This window comes from Oncorhynchus gorbuscha, linkage group LG22 (genome assembly GCF_021184085.1).
Source record: "Oncorhynchus gorbuscha isolate QuinsamMale2020 ecotype Even-year linkage group LG22, OgorEven_v1.0, whole genome shotgun sequence".
NCBI lineage: Eukaryota > Metazoa > Chordata > Actinopteri > Salmoniformes > Salmonidae > Oncorhynchus > Oncorhynchus gorbuscha.
Genome location: NC_060194.1, coordinates 30,658,780 through 30,675,172, shown reverse-complemented (window position 1 = coordinate 30,675,172; position 16,393 = coordinate 30,658,780).

Here is a 16,393-nt window from a genome sequence, read left to right as displayed (position 1 = left end):
CTACTGCTCATTTGTGAGATACTGTATGAGAGGGGAGTGAGATTAATGAACTATCCACTTGTCCATTGTTAATTGTTGTAGTGCAAAAAGTGTACATACCTGTATTGTACCTAAATTAGGTGGATTACGGAGATTTGTGTTGCAATTGAAATAGCTGGGGAAAATCTCAGAATCTCAAAGCCTGAAAGAGTAAAAGTATGTAGTACCATAGCTGACATTAGCACCAAATTGGTATTTGGTGTTGTGAGTAAAGCCAATACTTAGTATTAGAGTAAAGCCAATAACATTTTACAAACACTGATGACCAATCCAATTGTAACAAATTGCAAAACTCAAAGGTCTTGCCCTCTTTCACTATTCTGTTGAAATGCAAAACCCTAGCCAAGAGCCTTGACCTTCTCCACAGACATTCACAGAATCACTTTCTTTGTTTCCCCTAGAAAATGTATTAAAATGTGTGTGAAGCTGTTTGAGTGTATAGAACAAACAAGGGCCCGGCAGAACTGATAACATCTGGCTACTGAAAATACAGCAGAGTTCACCCAGCCAAACATGGCCGCCATCACGTGGCGATGTTTCCCCTCGTCATTCCATGACCGTATGACCTCGCCTCGTCTCAGACACCTCAAACGGCTGCACTATGCATGCACACACACACACACACACACACACACACACACACACACACACACACACACACACACACACACACACACACACACACACACACACACACACACACACACACACACACACACACACACACACACACATGAAAATATAAAACATTCATTCCAACTATCCACATGACTGCAGGGGGTTCTTCTTCCGTACCTCTTTACTTTACCCCCAGTCGCCCAGACAACAAAAACATTGAGGTGCTAATTCAGTCCAGTTTATGGCGTGATAGAGTCTTTGTTTGACTGAAAAGAGTCAACATATGCATTCTACATGCTCCAATTATAATTTTTTATCAGATCTCCATCAAACAGACCAATCATCCACCTTCCTTTGTGCCTACGTCTCCATCCTCAGTGTGCTGTACCAGGCAGAGCCATAGCGCCCACAGCTCCCTCTGTTTGTCCGGAACTGTTTGCTCATGGTGGGAGCATTATACCTGCAGCCTGGTTATGGTCCCTACCTACACTACAGGAGAAAAGACATGCAATGACTCCAGGTCTGACTGAAAAACAATATATCACCTCCATTCCACTTCACCATAACTGATTGGTTTTTAAATTCACAGTCCTTCCCTTTAAAACGGTTCTTTTCTGATTTCACAAGGTTGGGACTGGGGCCTCAGTATAACATGTCTCATAGTATATAGCCATAACATAAATACCATGCAAAGTCAACACTTTAAAAGTTGACTTGAAGCACTGGCCCAACGCTCTTAACCACTAGGCTACCTGCCTGCAAATGTGTCAGGAAAACATGGTACTGTATGTGTAAAGACAGACTTATTAGAAAAAGATATCAATTATTTAAAAAATTATCCTCATGGCCAATATTTAATACACTTTCATTTATTTCCTGGATTGAACAGAATAGCAACTGAATTAACATTTTGTGAGGTTATATACTTATATACTAAGGTTATATACTTATTGAGTCAGGAAAGAGGAAGACATCACAAACCAGTTCTACGATCTGGATCATGGAAAATACTAATTATCTCAAAACTATTCATTTTGCTTTGTAGTCCTAAATCCTTGATTATTCATATCATACATCATGGTCCTCTTTTTCAATTCATTCAATGTTTTTTCACCACTTTTTCAGAAGAAAGTAAGCTCTTAATGGTAAACATAAAGAAATAAAAGGTGCCGTAGAGCATGTTTAAGGCCCTTGGGAGAGGCATTGCTGTTTTTCTCCTCTTCTATATAAATAAATACAAAACGCCATGGAAGGGGTATTTCACCAAAATGACAAATGTACCACATTTTATTGATATCAAGCAAGTTGTTTCATGACTTTGTGTGTCAGAATAATATGTCAGTTTACTCATCCAGAGCTAAGCTTTAGCAATGTTGCTAGTTCTCCAGAGGTTATTGTGTATTTTTCATTTTAGGAAACTATCACTTTAAGAAAGAAGATTCACTTCAAAAACATTTCTGAGATCTGGGATGTGAAAACTTTGATGCTCAATATCTCAGAACTATGCTTGGCGCAGATAGAACCTTATAGTTCCAACGTCTCTAAAACCATCTATTTTTGAGTACTTACATTAATATTCTCTCATCCACAGATCCACTACCAAGGACTCTTGTTTGACACCCCACCTCTCCTTACACCCCCCCTACCACTTACCACTCCCCCCTATCCCCCCACCCACCTACCACCCTCCACAAAGACAAACCTTGGGCATTGTGTGTGATTTGTTTTGATAGACCCAGGTATACAGCCTAGAGGTGCTGACTCACGTAGATAAATGTTTAGAGAAGAAGAGAGAACACACAGCTCAGACTCACAGAGCATCTAGATGATCCAGGCGCTGGGGACGAGGAGTGTGTGCGTGTCTACTACGCTCCAACACCACAGCATGGAACTAGATTACCAAGCCCTGATAATGATGGGAACTGACGGGATAAGAGGAAAATGACAGCATTTATCTGAAATGCTGCTCTTTGACATCCTGATGTGTCCTAGACTGTCCATAACAAGTTGGATAATAGTTAGGATAATGACATATCCGTCGCAACACGTGGGATCAAATGTTATCAATGTTGAGATAATAAGAAGGTGAGTCAAAATCACACTTCATTTCAAAATTAGTATCAAATAATGACTGGCAAAACATGTTACAAAGACCAGGAATAAAAAAATAAATTGGAGGCACTAATCTTGAGATCTGCTTGAAGTGTTAAAACTATGTTTTCTAAAAGTTATATATATATATATTATTATTTTTTTTACAAAGGAGCGGTTTATAGCAAACACATCCCTGTTAACCAGTGAATTGTTTAACAGGGATGCTAACCAATTCACTGGTTGAAATGTCTAAGAACGTCAACAAGCAGAAAAGTTTCTATATTTACGTCACCTGTGTGAGGCTGATAACTCCCAGGGTTGCTATAGGCTAATAAATCATTGACCTCACCTCTCTCCACAGCCAACTGTTGGGAGATGTTGACTAGAACAACAACACATTCTCTCCTCTGGCCCACTTCAAAGCTGCATCACCTAGGAACAATGGGTAAAGATGTAAAACGGTAGGTAGTTCTGAGCAAGTGCCTGTTTGTCCCACTACAGCGTACCAACACTGGTATTCAAGAGAGACATGTTTTCCAAGAATAAAGAGATGGTTTCCGTATAGGTTACCAGCAAATATATGGCTTATGGCTTGAAGTAAATCAACCAAATATACAAACAAACCTCCTCATATTTTGTGACTAGATGTTGTAGCAAGTCCATTACAACACAGTGAGAGAGGCAGGTTAATTTAGCTCACAAAAGAAAGTGTGCATTATTTGATAGAGTCCAACTGTATGACACACACACAGTTCAGATGTTGGATCTTAATTTGACTAGTATTGCTGCAACAACTGGATTTGAACGTTTAGTCTATAATGTTGCTTGAGCGGTGATTAAGCTATTAGCTGGCCAAAATTTGGCAACATGAAAAGCGCAATACTGTTAATATAACTGTGTGTTGGTGCGGGTTTTCAGGTAATTTATGTAAATCCCGAAGCTCATCTTCATTTCCTGCAGTGCAGGAAAAGTGTTAGCAACAAAATACTGATCAAATTAAAATCCTACTGTGTCTGTGTGACACATGAACATAGGCCTTCCAGTCGATTACTTCAACCTTTCATCATCTGACATGTCTCGCCATACATGTGCTACAGTGTCGTGTATCATAGGTTCCCCAGAGAACAGACTTTTTCCCCGGAGGAAAGCACCAGAGGCACTAAATGTCATCCAGGGCTTCCTACACTTTGCACAAGTCATTTTTACGCTTTAGCGTTTTATGGTGCACAGGATAAGAGTCACTTTGAAGGTTGCTCATAGGTTCCAGTCAGTGAAAGACTGGAAAGATGGAGCAAGTCAGAGGACAGGTTAGAGGGGAGAGGAGGGTATAGGGAAGTGAGGAAGAGAGTAAGAGCGAGAACGAGAGAAAGACAGAGAGACAGAGAGAATAAAAGAGGCCGGGCCCAAATGGAAGGTTATGGGAGGTTATGCATGTACACTTCTGCTCCCTGTAGGGAGATGTTCCTACTGGATAACATGACTTGTGTGTGAAGGACCCACCGATGCCATGCCGCACAGGTGAGCAAGAGTCCCAAGAACAAGAGGCGTCAATCAGTAACGTGGTTATAGGGCTGTGTTAATAGTTAACACGGCCACTAGACATGTGTCCCTGGTCCAAGCACCTGCAGACCCTTTTTACAGGCATAATCCAGGGCAAAAACAAATACTCCATGCTTATTGGACACATTAACAATGCATGTATCACCTTGTTTCATTTTTTTTTTACCACACTCCACAGGCCTCTCAACAGGTGGTTGAGGCATTAGATATTATAAGAGACAAGAAAATATATCCTTAAGAAATACAATTTTAGGAGTCCTACTAGTGACTTATTATACTGTGGTATTCACACAACTCTAATAGTGACTTATCACACTGTGGTATTCACACAGCTCCAATAGTGACTTATTATACTGTGGTATTCACAGCTCCAATAGTGTTATATTATTGTGGTATTCACAGCTCCAATAGTGACTTATTATATTGTGGTATTCACACAGCTCCTATAGTGACTCACTATACTGTGGTATTCACAGCTCCAATAGTGTTATATTATTGTGGTATTCACAGCTCCAATAGTGACTTATTGTATTATGGTATTCACACAGCTCCAATAGTGACGTATTATATTGTAGTATTCACACAGCTCCAATAGAGACTTATTATATTGTGGTATTCACACAGCTCCAATAGAGACTTATTATACTCTGGTATTCACACAGCTCCAATAGAGACTTATTATATTGTGGTATTCACACAGCTCCTACAGTGACTCACTATACTGTGGTATTCACAGCTCCAATAGTGTTATATTATTGTGGTATTCACAGCTCCAATAGTGACTTATTGTATTGTGGTATTCACACAGCTCCAATAGTGACGTATTACATTGTAGTATTCACACAGCTCCAATAGAGACTTATTATATTGTGGTATTCACACAGCTCCAATAGAGACTTATTATACTCTGGTATTCACACAGCTCCAATAGTGACTTATTATACTGTGGCATTCACACAGCTCCTACAGTGACTCACTATACTGTGGTATTCACAGCTCCAATAGTGTTATATTATTGTGGTATTCACAGCTCCAATAGTGACTTATTGTATTGTGGTATTCACACAGCTCCAATAGTGACGTATTACATTGTAGTATTCACACAGCTCCAATAGAGACTTATTATATTGTGGTATTCACACAGCTCCAATAGAGACTTATTATACTCTGGTATTCACACAGCTCCAATAGTGACTTATTATACTGTGGCATTCACACAGCTCCAATAGTGACTTATTATACTGTGGTATTCACACAGCTCCAATAGAGACTTATTATACTCTGGTATTCACACAGCTCTAATAGTGACTTATTATATTGTGGTATTCACACATAAAGTGCTGTCTGTGGCATCCAGGCAGGCCTATTAGACTTCCAGGGTCAGAGGAACAGGAGTATGGGGCCATCTATCCCCCCCTGACTCCGCTCCCCCAAGACAGCCTTGTGGCTCCACACAGAAAGAGGCTCAATCCTTGAGAGACACCGTTGCTAGATGCTGATCAGCATAGAACTGGAGCTGCTCCCCTCATCTTACTACACCATCACATACACATACAGAAACAAACACACTTGCACATTCGCATGCACATACGCTCTCACACACAAACACACACCTCCATCCCAGCTTGTTTACCTTGATACATATGTCCGTCAGAATCCAAACTCAGGTCAGGATAACCTCATGGTGAACTATAAGCTCCATCTCCTGTTGTGACCTCCCACACCCCGCCTCAAACCCCCGACAAGCTTGGCCACCCCCCCCCCTCCCTCCAATACTGTTCGCACATTAAGTCCACCTCACAAATGTTTCTTTATATATTTCATCCAAGCTTTTGGAAGCCAGACAGATGGATTCAGAAGTCCTAAAGCCTTAATATGAACATAATCGCAACATTTAAAGAGTGTTAAAGCAATGTAAAATACATGTTAAAGCAATATTGAAGTATTGGTAATGTCTACATGCAGCCAACTAGGCAGATGGAGGTGTGTGCACAGTGCAAACAGACCCTTGTACCCAGGAGGGTAAAGAAAAAGCACTCGGCACAGCGAAAATCTGGGTTAATGTCGGTTTCTCGTGCTAAATTGTTTTTTGATAAGGGAATATCTAGAGATAAGTGTTGTCACTATCCTATCTGCAAAGCGGAAACTATCTCGATAAATACTCTGTAATCTGTAATCCAATACTGGCTGTATTAGGAGTCTGCTGGACTTGTTGGGACACATGTAGTAGAGTTTGGTCAAATAAAGTGACGGGGCATTATTTCCGACACTTTTAGAGCTCGTAGTATGACGCTTTCACAACCCTTCACTATATCAGCAGTGACTATCATCTGTACTTTACAGTCAGCGCTGGGTTTGTTGATGTTTGTTGACTTGCTCATTGCCCCGAGGTTGTGGCGTTGAGCCATTGGGCTGAAAGTGAAACAAAACCCCAAATTGTGTCTATGTGTAGCTTCAAACAGTTCACACAAAGTAGCGCGGTGGGAAGATGCACGGGGCGCTAAGGTGAGGCTGCATAGTGACTAACAGCATCATTTGAGACCATCTCAAGGATAGATATGTGGGACAAGGCCTCGTTGTACCAGACAGTGAGAGATAGAGGGCGAGTGAGCGAGAGCGACAGAAACAGCGAGAGCGGCATCATGATAGGACCACCTGGTATAGAGCTGCTGGCCCAGTCTACAGAATGTACCACATCATTTAGACCCAAACAGACAGTCTATGGAATGGGGACAGGGCTCTTCCTCTGTGTCAGCCCGAGCAATGGAAACACAGCTCCCACAAAATAACATCAGAGCTTACATTCAAATGATCACTGGCAACAAACACACTGCTGCTGAAGTGGAAAAAACCTATTAGAGAGCCTGGGTGACTGTGGACCATGGATCCAATGACTGCATGGATCCCACTAAACCAGCATTTAGACTAGAATGCTCTCTACAGTGCTGCCACAATGAGATGGATATAATACATGTACAGTGAAGGAAATAAGTATTTGACCCCCCCCCCCCCCCTCTCAATCTGAAAGATTTCTGTCTCCCAGGTGTCTTTCATACAGGTAACGCGCTGAGATTAGGAGCACACTCTTAAAGGGAGTGCTCCTAATCTCAGCGCGTTACCTGCATAAAAAACACCTGTCCACAGAAACAATCCATCACTCAGATTCCAAACTCTCCATCAAGGCCAAGTCCAAAGAGCTCTCCAAGGATGTCAGGGACAAGATTGTAGACCTACACAAGGCTGGAATGGGCTATTAGACCATCGCCAAGCATCTTAGTGAGAAGGTGACAACAGTTGGTGCGATTACTCGCAAATGGAAGAAACACAAAAGAACGGTCAATCTTCCTCGGCCTGGGGCTCCATGCAAGATCTCACCTCATGGAGTTGCAATGATCATGAGAATGGTGAGGAATCAGCCCAGAACTACACAGGAGGATCTTGTCAATGATCTCACGGCAGCTGGGACCATAGTCACCAAGAAAACAATTGGTAACACACTACGCCGTGAAGGACTGAAATCCTGCAGAGCCTGCAAGGTCCCCCTGCTCAAGAAAGCACATATACATGCCCGTCTGAAGTTTGCCAATGAACATCTGAATGATTCAGAGGACAACTGGGTGAAAGTGTTTTTCTGCTAAGGGGACAGGACAACTTCACCGCATCAAAGAGACGATGGACGGGGCCATGTACCATCAAATCTTGGGTGAGAACCTCCTTCCCTCAGCCAGGGCATTGAAAATGGGCCGTGGATGGGTTTTCCAGCATGACAATGACCCAAAACACACAGGCCAAGGCAACAAAGGAGTTCCTCAAGAAGAAGCACATTAAGGTCCTGGAGTGGCCTAGCCAGTCTCTGGACCTTAATCCCATAGAAAATCTGTGGAGGGAGCTGAAGGTTCGAGTTGCCAAACGTCAGCCTCGAAACCTTAATGACTTGGAGAAGATCTGCAAAGAGGAGTGGGACAAAATCCCTCCTGAGATGTGTGCCAACCTGGTGGCCAACTACAAGAAACATCTAACCTCTGTGATTGCCAACAAGGGTTTTGCCACCAAGTACTAAGTCATGTTTTGCAGAGGGGTCAAATAATTATTTCCTTCATTAAAATGCAAATCAATTTCAAACATTTTTGACATGCGTTTTTCTGGATTTTTTAGTTTTTGTGCTGTCTCTCACTGTTCAAATAAACCTACCATTAAAATGATAGACTGATCATTTCTTTGTCAGTGAACAAACATACAAAATCAGTAGGGGATCAAATACTTTTCTCCCTCACTGTACATACAAGCAGATCTCCTTACCTGGTTGAATATATACAACATGTCCTTAGTTATAGTGCCTTCAGAAAGAATTCACACTCCATGACTTTTTCCACATTTTATTGCGTTACAACCTGAATTTAAAATGGATGAAATTTCAGTTTTGTGTGACTGATCTACACACATTACCCATTATGTCAAAGTGGAATTACGTTTTTGACACATTTTTACAAATTAATAAAAAAAAAAAATCTGAAATGTCTTCATTCAATAAGTATTCAACCCTGTTGTTATGGCAAGGCTAAATAACGTCAGGAGTACAAATTTGCTTAACAAGTCAAGTAGTAGGTTGCATGCTCCCGAGGGGCGCAGTGGTCTAAGGCACTGCATTTCAGTGCTAGAGGCTTCACTACAGACCCTGGTTCAATCCTGGGCTGTATCACAACCGGCCGTAATCAGGTGTCCCATAGGGCGGCGCACAATTGGCCCAGCATTGTCCGGGTTAGGGCAGGGTTTGGCCAGGGTAGGCCATCATTGTAAAACAAGAATTTGTTCTTAACTGATTTGCCTAGTTAAATATAACTATTAATTACACTTTGGATGGCGTATCAATACACCCAGTCAAATCAAATATACAGGCATCCTTCCTAACTCAGTTGATGGAGAGGAAGGAAAGCGCTAAGTGATTTCACCATTAGGTCAATGGTGATTTTAAACCAGTTACAGTATTAAATGGCTGTGATAGGAGAGAACTGAGGATGGAACAACAACATTGTAGTTACTCCACACTACTAACCTAATTGACAGAGTGAAAAGAAGGAAACCTGTACAGAAATTCAACACAACACATCACTGAGTACCACTTTTCAAATGTTCAAGCATGGTGGTGACTGCGTCATGTTATGGGTATTGTTATCATCAGCAAGGACATGGGAGTTTTTGTAGGATAAAAAGAAAAGGAATAGAGCTAAGCAGAGTCCTAGAGGAAAACCTGGTTCAGTTTGCTTTCCACCAGACACTGGGAGACATATCCACCTTTCATCAGGACAATAATCTAAAACACAATGTCAAATATACACTGGAGTTACTAACCAAGATGACATTGAATGTTCCTGAGTGGCCTAGTTACAGTTTTGACTTAAATCGGCATGAAAATATATGGCAAGACATGAAAATGGTTGTCTAGAAAAGATCAACAACCAACTTCATAGAGGTTGAAGAATTGTTTAAAGAATAATGGGCAAATATTGTACTATCCAGGTTTGTAAAGATCTTAGAGAATCACCTAGAAAGACTCACAGCTGTAATCACTGCCAAAGGTGATCCTAACATGTATTGACTCCGGGTAGAATACTTATCTAATCAAGATACAGTGCACCTGGAAAGTATTCACACCCCTCGACTTTTCCCACATTCTGTTACGTTACAGTCTTATCTCAAAAGAGTTTTTTTTTCTTCATTAATCTACACACAATACCCTGTAATGACAAAGCAAAAACAGGATTTTAGAAATGTTGGCAAATATATTACAAATAAAAAACTTACATAACATCTACATAAGTATTCAGACCATTTACTCAGTACTTTCTTGAAGCACTGGCTACAGCCTCGAACCTTCATGGGTATGATGCTACAAGCTTGGCACACCGGTATTTGGGGAGTTTCTCCCATTCTTCTCTGCAGATCTGTCAGGTTGGATGGGGAGCGTCACTGCACAGCTATTTTCAGGTCTCTCCAGAGATGTTCGATCAGGTTCAAGTCCGGGCTCTGGTTGGGACACTTAAGGACATTCAGAGACTTGTCCCGAAACCTCTCCTTAGTTGTCTTGGCTGTGTGTTAATGGTTGTTGTCTTGTTGGAAGGTGAACCCTTGCCCCAGTCTGAGATCCTGAGTGCTCTGGAGCAGGTTTCCATCAAGGATCCAGGATTCATCCTTCCCTCAATCCTGACGAGTCTCCCAGTCCCTGCTGCTGAAAAACATCCCCACAGCATGATGCTGTCACCACTATGCTTTACCGTAGGGATGGTGCTAGGTTTCTTCCAGACGTGACGCTTGGCATTCAGGCCAAAGAGTTCAATTCTTGCATACATCAGACCAGATAATCTTGTTCCTCATGGTCTGAGAGTCTGTAGGTGACTTGGTGGTTCTAAACGTCCTCCATTTAATAATGATGGAGGCCACTGTGTTCTTGAGGGACCTTCAATGCTGCAGACATTTTTTGGTACCCTTCCCCAGATCTGTGCCTCGACACAACCCTGTCTCGGAGCTCTACAGACAATTCCTTCAACCTCATGGCTTGGTTTTTGGTCTGACGTCCACTGTCAACTGTGGGACCTCATATAGACAGGTGTGTGCCTTTCCAAATCATGTCCAATCAATTGAATTTACCACAGGTGGACTCCAATCATTGCAAGGAAAATCAATGGAAATAGGATGCACCTGAGCTCAATTTCAAGTCTCATAGCAAAGGGTCTGAATATTTATGAAAATAAGTTATTTCTCTTTTTATTTTAATACATTTGCTAAAATGACGGAAAACCTGCACTGTATATTAGTATTTTATGTTCCATAACGTTCCCTTTACAAAAATATTTTTTTATTCCACAGAGTATTTTGTGTAGAAAAAAAGACAATTAAATCCATTTGAATCCTACTTTGGAACACAACAAAATGTGGAAAAGGCACAGGGGTGTGAATAGTTTCTAAAGGGACTGCATATAACAGTTACAGGAGTATATATATTATTACATAGATTAGAGGAATATGGGTATTACCAAAAGCAAATGTTTTGTCTGTGGGTCTGCAGGTTTAGAGTTATGCCAGTAAACAGTGACCTAATGCTAAGCATTACTGTAGACTGAAGAGCAGTGGACTGGTCTCTCCCCTGCCCCCTGGCTGCCCCCTAACCTGTACTATCCAGGGGCTTTGTGTAAAGTAAACTGTCTGTCATAGTGACCTCCAACAGAGAGAGAGCTGTCTGTCTGTGATCATCATAGGTCTCGTCCCCCCCAGCGTTCAGTAACGGGAAGGGGCCCCCTCCACCAGTCAGTTCCAGCCAGTCAGCCAGCATTAGCCAGAGACCCACACCACCAGTCACCCAGCCCCAGTCATTCAGGACCCTAGCCTGGCCTGCTCTGTGTCCTAGCCAGCATGGCCTGGTCTGAATCTAGCCTGGCGTCTCGTCGCCTCTCCGTCTCCTCCATGGAGACAGCCTATCAGGGGCTCACGTCATCCGTCTCCTGGACCCGATGGGCAGGGAAACCTGGGCGGATAACAGCCAGGCCCTATCAGTGGGGATGCCTATTTTAAGTGGATGCTCTCTCTCTCTCAGAGTTGTTTTAAAGCAGCTAAAGCGTTGTTGCCAACCAGTTATCTGTCTGGAAGAGAAAATGACATATCTATTTTTCTTTAGGTTGACAAACATACAGACACACAGTTTACCAGACAGATTCTGACGTATCTCGGGATAACTACAATTTGGGAAGCCAGTTCCGACACTGAAAGAAAGGGGAGCAAGTAAGGGCAACCTAAACCTTGATTGTTTGGGGTCATTTCCCCCACAAATAACCCATGAACTATACAGCACCAAGGGTGAAAAATTTCACCAATGGAAATGTGCGCTGCTGACGTGCGCTGCTGTCTAAACCAGGTGGTGTATTCTCAGGGTATGGGGCAATCTGGCCTTCAGTGCTGGAAAATAGAACTGTATACACTTTTCAACATGTCACACAGACAGTGGAGCCCCGTTCAGTTTCAAAACTGGGAAACGAACAATGGAGAAAGAAAATGCAACAAAGACACTCAGTCAGTTGAGTGTGAAACAAACAACAGTTCCTCTCAGGCAGCTGCAGCAGCAGCAGGTGCTCAGAGTCCTCCCCTCCACCACGCTGTAACCTTGAAGGGAATAGACAGGAATGCTGCCTGCTGGCCGCGCTATCTGAGGAGAGAAATACTGACAGCAAAGGCTTTTTTTCTGTGGGTGTGAGAGAGAGGGGGGGAGACAGAGAGAGAGAGAGAGAGAGAGAGAGAGAGAGAGAGAGAGAGAGAGAGAGAGAGAGAGAGAGAGAGAGAGAGAGAGAGAGAGAGAGAGAGAGAGACAGGAGAGAGGACTAGTCAATATTCCAGAGTCCATCAGAGGAACCAGGTTTTTGTGTGTGTGTCGGTAGGTCTATGTGAAACCACACTGTGACCCCTGAAAAAAAAAGTTAATGTCTAACTTCTTTATCTCTCTTTTACAGCCAAGGGTTGTACCCCGAATCAATACACGATGCACAAATATCTCAGAGTTCAGTGTTCTGAACAGAGAGATAGAGAGGTAGGTGATGACGAGAGCCTGAGATTTCCCCATCCGTAGACCACCTGGAAAAAAGGCTCATGTAGAACAGACCTATGATACAGTGTGAATGCAGATTAAGGTCAGACCGTTTAACTCAAAGAGTTGAAAAAGAGTAGGAAAGCAGAAGTTCCTAAAAGGCCAAGCAGGCAGTAGAATCACGATTTCCCCATGTGCAGGCTGTGTTTCATTGTTATACGGTTGGACTGAAAAATAAGTCAGTGCAACAGACACTATTCATTGTGAAACGTAACCTTAAAGCAATGAACATTGCATTCAGATATGTTGAAATATTCATAGTCTTACTCTATAAAATAAAGTAAAACAAAACAAACTTTACATTATCACACCACAGTGAGTTGACAGCATTAAATGCGGGAATTGTTTCTACTATATTTTGAGCAAGATTATGTGAAGCCATATACATCATGATCATTTCTACTTTTGGGGGTAAAATTCACAAGAACAATAAACACATCATAAATGAAAAACATCCTATGTTATACAGGGAAAGAATACACACAATAAACACAAAATAAAAACATCGGAAAGATGCTCACTCAAAAGTATTTAGTTTTTGTTGCGATGTGTAACAGTGCAGGTATGGATCTTGCATCCAACAACAGACCATAGCTACATAGAATGCACCACATTCTATCTAACCGTCTAATGCTTTTCTCTGGGTTAAAAGTGGAGTGTGATGAAACTGCTCTTATTCACAATGTACTGGTACCACCACTGTGCTAATAACCTGTATGTGTTGTTTGAGAGGCACACCATGATTGGTTCAAGCCAACTGTTGATGAATCACAACTCCTCCATTGTTCTACATTACTTGCAGAGTGGATCTAATCACCACGATGGAGAAGATAGAGCGACAGTTTGTGTGATGGCTACTCTCTCTGTCTCAGTGTCACCCGATTACACCACAGCTATTTGTTCTGGCTTGTATTTACATTACGACACAAAAATTTGATTGTGCTGAAATATAATGTGATTGTTTTTTAAAGTTTCCTTTGTTGTTTTCCCTCGGTGGGATGTGTTTACTACCAACAGTACTCCTCCGCCTGCTCTGTTACTGCTCTTGCCGGAAAAAGGCAGTGTTGAAACACCTATTCCCCTACTTCACACACCTATTCCCCTACTTCACACACCTATTCCCCTACTTCACACACCTATTCCCCTACTTCACACACCTATTCCCCTACTTCACACACCTATTCCCCTACTTCACACACCTATTCCCCTACTTCACACACCTATTCCCCTACTTCACACACCTCTAACTTTTTTATTGAACTACATTCTCTTTCTTAATAAACTATATATTCTCAAATACTTATTTACATAAAAATGGGTACAAAACATTGGAACATGTGCGCTTTCCATGACAGACTGACCAAGTGAATCCAAGTGAAAGCTTGGAGCAGAGAGTGAATGGACAAGACAAAAGATTTAAATGCCTTGGAAACGGGGTATAGTAGAAGGTGTTAGGCGCACCGGTTTGAGTGTGCCAAGAGCTGCAACGTTGCTAACTTTTTCACACTCAACAGTTTCCTGTGTTTTTCATGAATGGTCCACCACCCAAAAGACATCCAGCCAACTTGACACAACTGTGGGAAGCATTGGAGTCAACATGGGCCAGCATCCCTGAGGAAGCATTGGAGTCAACATGGGCCAGCATCCCTGAGGAAGCATCGGAGTCAACATGGGCCAGCATCCCTGAGGAAAGCTTTCAACGAATTGACGCTGTTCTGAGGGCAAAAGTGTGTGCAACTCAATATTAGCAAGGTGTTCCTAACGTTTTGTACACACAGTGTATAAATATGGTTATAACATGGTGGTACAGCATTTATAGCCTCTCTCTATTCTCAGAAGTCTCTCTTCAATCTCTCTCTGCATCAAAAACACTTGAGGCTCTTTAGTTTACTGCCCAGCCAAAGGTTGCACTTCCAGAGCTTTATAGAATTATTAAGTAAGCAATTATGATAACCCACTGTTTCAAAGATAATACAATGATAAGGTTATGCCAAAGTCCCACTGTAGAGTAGTTTGCTCTATAACACTGTTTTCCCTCTACAGAGGCCATACTGTCCTCTCCTCTTTCAGGTCGAGTGTTTGTTTTGATTTCTGTTGAGTATAAAATGTCCCCCGATAGAGGCACGGTAAAAACCTCTGCCATCCACACTTTGTAATGACCCCGCTTAGCTAGTGCTAGTGGCATTTTATCAGAGCTCATAAACCTTGAATGACTATATATTGATAAAGACTGTTTAAAGTGTCATCTGAACGATAACATTTGCACTGTAAATGTGACCCTACAGGCTTGGGCTCTCAGTACTCCAATCAGTCTGTGGTGGTGATAAGCATGGTGCGTGTAGTGGGCCACAGCCATACACATCAATAAGGTCAAAAGTTACACAACCTTTTGTGGGGATTTATATATACAGCTGAGGAGGCTACATGGGAGCTTGTGATGCAATGTGGATTCTCTATGTCAATTCATCGCAAAATGTATATCATTTATTTGTCTCACAACACGAGTTCTGCAAAAAATATATAAATAATGTGGTGAGAAATATTATATGTAAAAATCATTAAAAATGATTATAAAGCTACAACAAGTTGAAGAGAAAAGAGAGAAAGGTAACCCTTTATTTTAAAGCCTGGTATTTACAAGGCAGTTACTTAGAAATGACTTGTTGAAACAGTAGCTACCTAATAAGTGCATAGCAATTACACTTTGCTTTCTTTGAGATTCATTGACACAAGCGTCACTATGTACCATTTGGTACCAGGTAGTTACCAATTATGTTGACATCTTCGCTGAAAGATGGGGAATCATGAACATTTAATGAGGGTTACTGGGATTTCATTATTAAATGTAGAAACCTATAGAAAGATTCTGATTGGCCAATTTTCACACACACCCTTTGACAACAATACAGGCTATCTGTCATCGATAACGAATCATGAATAAATACATCATGCAACAATATCAGTCCCCCAAAAAGATAAGTATTAATAATACTGTAGTATGATATAAACTGTAGACACTGTGCAGTATTGCACAGCGCTAACGCGGTTAGCGTTGGGCCAGTAACTGAAAGGTTGCTGGTTCGAATCCCTGAGCCGTCTAGGTGAAAAATCTGTCTGTGCCTGTAACGGTCTTCTTCATCCTCTGACGAGGAGTAGTAGGAAGGATCACCCACAAATCAAGGGTGAAAACAGGCTGCCTAAGTATGGTTCTCAATCAGGGACAATGATTGACAGCTGCCTCTGATTGAGAACCATACCAGGCCAAACACAGAAAAACAAACATAGACAACACACCCAACTCACGCCATGACCATACTAAAACATAGACATAACAAAAATAACTAAGGTCAGAACGTGACAGTGCCCTTGAGCAAGGCACTTGCTCTCTCTGGAGAAGAGAGATTCTGCTAAATTATGTAAATGTATAGTAACTTTTTCAATTGTGTTGCAATG